The following is a 5,900-nucleotide window of genomic DNA, read 5'->3' as shown; positions in this document are numbered from 1 at the left end:
GGAAAGAGAAACTGTTTCTATTTTTTCCTGAAGCTCTGTCCTTTCAGGTAATGCTACAAAATTAATGCTTTGATTATAGCCCTCATTTCTAGTCCCAGAGTTGGAGAAGCAAATGAGGCCCACAAAAGGGCAACAGAAAACTGTTCTAACAGTGTTTCTATAAATAATGTCTACACCAGTGCATAAATACCTGGTATTAAAAAGAAAAACTACAAAGAATTATGGCAATGCAGCGGTCTTCCTCCACAAATTCAACTTGAAGCGCACTACTTTCCCCCATACTGACTACATACTCTAGGAACTAAACCTTATAGAGTACCAGAACAATCAAAAATACTTAAAGACTATTAGACTTATATGCACAAGAGACTTCATCCTACAGACAGGAACCCTAGCCAGTAAACTCTATTTTGAGCTATTTTGTTTTCGGAAATCTCAGAGTATGATATGTAGCTTTTCACTGGATTTCTCTGATGTAAATCTTACACTATTTTAGGAGCGAGGAAAGGAAGAACACAAACAAGAAAGCCTTTGGTAGAAGTCTAATCCATGGGGATAGTGTACCCTCAGCACAGGAGAAGTACATACAGGTAGTGAGTCACTTAGACAATGTTGTTTCCTTGAAAAGTAGGAAGCTAAGATTACAGTGAAAAGCATTTTCCAATCCATTTTCCCAGTACGGGCTACACAAAGTAGGACCTGAGAGGTTAGATTCTGCACATCTGCTAGAGATAGCACCAAAGAATAACTTTAGTTCTGAAATTAAACCAGTAACAAAAAACCCAGCTCAAGATAGCTCCATGCACCTACAAAACTGCCCCAGCTCAAGAAACCTAGTACCTAAATCCTACTTCTGCCTCACAGGACCTAACAAATATGCTGACCAGCCCAAGCTTTCTCAGGGACCTAATCCAACAGACAGAAAAGCACATTTAAATTGATTCTTCCTATAACCAAGTTAAAATGCAATCACAGCTTCTTATTTTAAAGCTCCATCAGAAGATAAAACAGTACTATAAGAGCTTGAACATTCATGTGCTCACCTAGGAAGCAAAAGAGCTTTCTAGCTCTCTGCACATTGGAGGCTTGTACTCACTGTCCCCAGAAGTACGCACCAGCCACTACACCAGAGGAGATTCTGTGGAGAAGCCCTATCCAACCCCACGGAAAGTGTCACTTCACAAAAAATGCAGGAGTCACTGGACTAAAATCAAACTGAGGGGAGCACAGAACATACAGCTTGAAATCAATATACACAACAGCAAGGAAGAGAAAAATACCAAAGTTCCAGTATCAGAACAAGTCTTTCCTGCACAGAGTCACTGTCTTCTAGGCCTTGCTGTGGCAGTCCAGAGGCCCGAGACAGCCAGCCTTGGCATCCAGTCTCAGAAGTTCAACCCTCTGAACATTCCTGTCACAGCTCTCACTATAGGAACATCCCTAGTTGGGGTGGTGGTCTGCTCCGACTGCCCTTCCAAACACCCAGCTCTTCCTAAAGAAACAAGGACCAACACTAAGTTTCTGACTTCATTCTAGCTTCAAGCTAATTCCATAGGTGACAGGATAACTACCCATGCTAAGTTCAACCTTTGCTGCTAGCAGTAGTTTCTAATGCTTCACAAGACATGTAACAGCTGAAAAACCTGAAGTTGACCATTACCATGCTATTCACACACTGGAGAATAATTCAATGAAGAACTGATGTCACAAATACCAGTAAAAGCATCAGCTAGATCAGCATCTCAGATGAAAGCCATCAACAGCATCGCCAACTCCATTTTCATCGCAGCTAATCAGTCTGTCACAACGAACACTGGAAACAACAGTGAGATGTGCTGAACAAGGCAAAACACAACTTGCCTTGCTTTCTCTAAGGCTTGGTTTCTTTCATGTTCTGTCCACTTTCAACTAACACTGAACTGCAAAATTGTATTTTAAAGTATTTGCAACTCAATATTTTTTGTTTCATGTCTCAAAAAGTTTTAATACTAAAGATTAGTAGCAACTGTTACTGAGGACACTATTTAAGCTACCATTTCATTACTGGCATGACTGGTAGCTAGTATGACAGCCTGCCCCCAAGCCATCCTACCAGTGCTGCTTCATAGCTTTTTACTTTGTTCCTAGTCAAGAGGAAAAATAACAGACTAATTTCTCTAAAATCAAGTTCCACTAGTATCTTGTCCAAAGTATTAACTTAATCAAAAGCGGTAATACTTCAATACAGTGACTCGTACAAGTTTAGTTGCAATATCACTTAAAGGCCATTTAGCTTCAAGTCTAATGAAACCCAACTCTCCTAAGAAAGGGCAAGAATCACCCATGTAGACAACCTTGTTCAGAGTCTGGGTTGTTTTCTTTTTCCTTATCAGAGTTTGGAATAGCTATTACAATGTCAATAGTTGCCTCACCCAGGCATATACACACACACACACGCATGCATATGTATGTATACATACACACACACAAAAGTTTCAGAAAATCTTCGAACTGAATCATACCCAGCTTAGTTTGTTGCAACCATTTCCAGCATTAACATCCACTACAGGGAACAATGTCGCCAAAGTACTCAGTTGCACCCCATCATAAGACCTCCAGAGCACATTTCCAGTTAACAGCTTGACTTGCAGTCACAGTCACATGTCAAACCAACTGCTGCTTTCTAAACTTACTAAGATTCTCAGTCAGAGGTGTTTCCAAAGATGAACCAAAGCTAGGAATCTGCAACTGTATTTTAAGTTAAGGCTGTAGAAACAGTGCTTTTTGATGGACATCTATGACTCCAGAAATAGCTTATCCACTTCAATCAACATTTCAGAAAGCCACCTGCTTTGCTCTTCCTCTCCAGCTCACTTTGCGTGGTGTGGAGCTGCAGTTCCAAGCATCACTTCTAGGCACATATTGCCACTTGCTGTAGGTGAGCAGAGCACCTCTAGCTCCTCGATCATCAACGCAATCCAGACACTTCCTAACAGGCTAAAGGTAAAAGATACCACCTATTTACAACAATATAACATCACACTTCTCTGCTACTACAGGTCATTCTCTCCTCTAGTTCTGATCAGTAGGGACCGACTTGAAGCCTTCCTTACAGTGTAAAACATGACCTCCCAGAATCACTACGGCCTACTGCTGTTCACCTCAGTTACACCACTACCAAGAACTATTAATCAGAGGGGAAGAACAGGTCTGGGCTACCTCTGCTCTAGCTAACAATCAGATTTCTATGGTATCAACTGTTCATCCCAAAGCAAGGAAACAAGATCATGGCTGTTTCTGACACCAGCTACACTTCAAACAAGGACAGCTGACACCAAACAATGCTGTAGTCACAAGAAGCTGCCATGCACACAGGTCAATACACCAGCCTGGATATGGCAATCCTGCAACGTCCAGGAGTAATGTATCCAAGGCAGAAGCTGTAACATAACAGCCGCAGCAAAAGTCAGTATTTCAAATTCCTGAATTAGCACTAACTTCACTTTTTGGTCTTTCATACAAGCCACTCAATCACCCTGCAATTTTGAAGCACTACAAAGATAAATAGTTACCTTTTAGCAATCCAGGTAATTCACAAGAATTACAGCATCAATTGAGTGCTAGGCATATTACTGAAGTTCCCAGACAGCACTGGGAAGTTACAGCACCAGTATCTTAGAGGGGTGGAATTACAAATCATAAAGCTCATTTCTCAGAGTTAAAACCCATATGGGATCTAACATGCAGAACTTCAATAGCACCAGCTACTCAAGCTACAGACAAACGCACAACAGTTGCACATCACAGCTTAGACAATTTACCACTTAAAAGCTAATTTTGAAGAAACAACTTATATTATTTTGATTCAGCCAATGAAAGCTACTAGGAAACAAGTGTATATTTAAGTATCTGGACTTTTACAATACAATAGAGTCATCTGCTCTGGAAGACACCACCTATGTCAAGTAGAAGAGACCTATCCCATTATATCCAGCCACATATTCCAGCAGGAAGCTACCAGAGCAGGCACAGCCACCACATCCCTGTGACCTCTGCAGGTGAAAAGATCCCACCTTGTGCTGATGCTAACCCAGTTCCTCCAGTTCACTCCACCCTAACCCTTCTTCCTGGCTACACAGACTGGTCAGGCTTCTGCCCGCTACTCCAGCAGCCTAACAATACTCTTAAGTTACTCCTTTTTTACAGGTTAATTGCCAGCAAAGCACTGCATAGCCACGTTCCTCCTACTCTTGAAAGGGTGACAACATACTTTCCTCTACCATCCTGGGTTGCATGTAGGTGGAATTAGAGCTGAGATACAATATTGTATCTTCTATCTTCAGAAGCTTAGGCACACTCCTTTTCTATCTCCTTTAGCTGTGAATGGCCATTTCTATGAAGAAAAAAGAGCTTATCAAGCTGACCTATTCCATCTATTTGGTATTATTTGTGGGTTGCGTAGCATATTACTTGGGCAGGTTAACACAGATATTTTAATAATTGCTAGTACAGATAGTTTAAGCAATGGATATTAACAGTATCCTAGATAGGCACCTATACACTGCCAGCAAGAGAAACAAGTTTGATTCTCAATATATCACTCCTATAATACGAAGTAGGACAAGAGCACCTTTTAGTGCAATCTCTCAAAATAATACTGACCACTGCTCAATGTTGCTGTTTCTGCACATCTGCCCCTCCCCAAACTCCAAAGCAGGCACACAGAAACACTTGTCACTGAAGCATTTTTGAATCCCATGCCCCACCTTTACTTATCTGCACAAAGTTTCAACACTTACAGTTCACAGTATTTCCTGTCCTATGAAACAAAGCACTTTTTCTACCTTTCAAAACGACTGTGAGCAGTAACAGGTGAAGCAATGCAGATATCAGATGTCAGCCTCCTTCCCTCAAGTTTTCTACAAGGACTCCTTCATAAAAACTCTTTCAACTCCACCAAAAAAGATAATTTTCAAATACTAGAGTAGTTAATTTTCAAATACTACAGCACATGCTTTAATAACAGCTGAAAGGCACCTCAGCTCTTATCTAAAGCTTAGAGCATGACAGGTATTACAAAAAACCTGCCATAGTTCCTTCGGTCACACAGCCATCCCTTCCCAATGGGCTCACCCAGGCATTTAAACATGTCTTTCTATTCACCATAAAGCCAAGCTATACCTCTGCACTCAGCACTACCTGACATGATTCACTAGACAAGCTCTTTTCTTCCAAAATAAAGCCTTAATACATATGGTTACACAGGCTCATCGCAAAAGAAAACAAACAGGTGAAGCACACAGGAGGAGTACCTATCTGACTTGAAGTCTGCAAGAGTTATAAGCTCATACCCAGCCTTCCCCCCTTGAGGGAAGTATGCATGGAAAGAAAATAAATGAGTTTCCTGTACGGAGAGATGTGAAGGAACACGAGGTCCTATCTGTTGATAGCACAACATTCCTCAAAAGAATGAGCAGAAGAGGGAACAACTTCAACACAAAAACTCAAAACTCCACGTTGAGGGGAACAGGAGAGGCAAAACACTACTTACCAGAGAAGGGCAACATCTGCTCAGATCCCATCAAAAGAACAGGACTGTTAAGAAGAACATTAGGAAGAGCCACAATTAAAGCCCCAAAACGCCGTAAATAAAAAGCCTTAACAAATCCCACTTATAAAAGAAAGGGGAATTTTGCCCCATGCACAAGGACAGCTGAACAGAACTGACACCGCGGCCAAAGCAGCAGCAGAAGCCGAGCACAGGAGCCCCGCTGCCAGCGGCATGAGGTGATCCCTCAGCTGGGCTAACACGGGCGACAGGGACACGGCCACCCCGCGGGACGGGCACAGAGGCGGCTGGCGCCCGGTGAGGCCCACAGGCCACCGGCAGCAGCAGCGGCCGGGAAGCCCACCACCCTCCG

General features: G+C 42.3%; 1 protein-coding gene across 1 annotated transcript in view; it reads right to left on the bottom strand.

The window, feature by feature from the left end:
- The window catches only part of MTMR3 (myotubularin related protein 3), a 78,185-nt gene extending 72,610 nt beyond the window's left edge, over nucleotides 1–5,575 (bottom strand). The window contains exon 1 of the mRNA XM_010181740.1: nucleotides 5,531–5,575. The gene's annotated coding sequence lies outside the window, so the exon portion shown is untranslated. The remainder of the gene's footprint in view (nucleotides 1–5,530) is intronic.
- Between the last annotated feature and the right edge of the window lie 325 nt (nucleotides 5,576–5,900).

The sequence above is a fragment of the Mesitornis unicolor genome, unplaced genomic scaffold (assembly GCF_000695765.1).
Source record: "Mesitornis unicolor isolate BGI_N332 unplaced genomic scaffold, ASM69576v1 scaffold1833, whole genome shotgun sequence".
Classification (NCBI taxonomy): domain Eukaryota; kingdom Metazoa; phylum Chordata; class Aves; order Mesitornithiformes; family Mesitornithidae; genus Mesitornis; species Mesitornis unicolor.
Note: the sequence above shows the minus strand (reverse complement) of the source record. Positions and strands in the feature narration are given on the sequence as shown.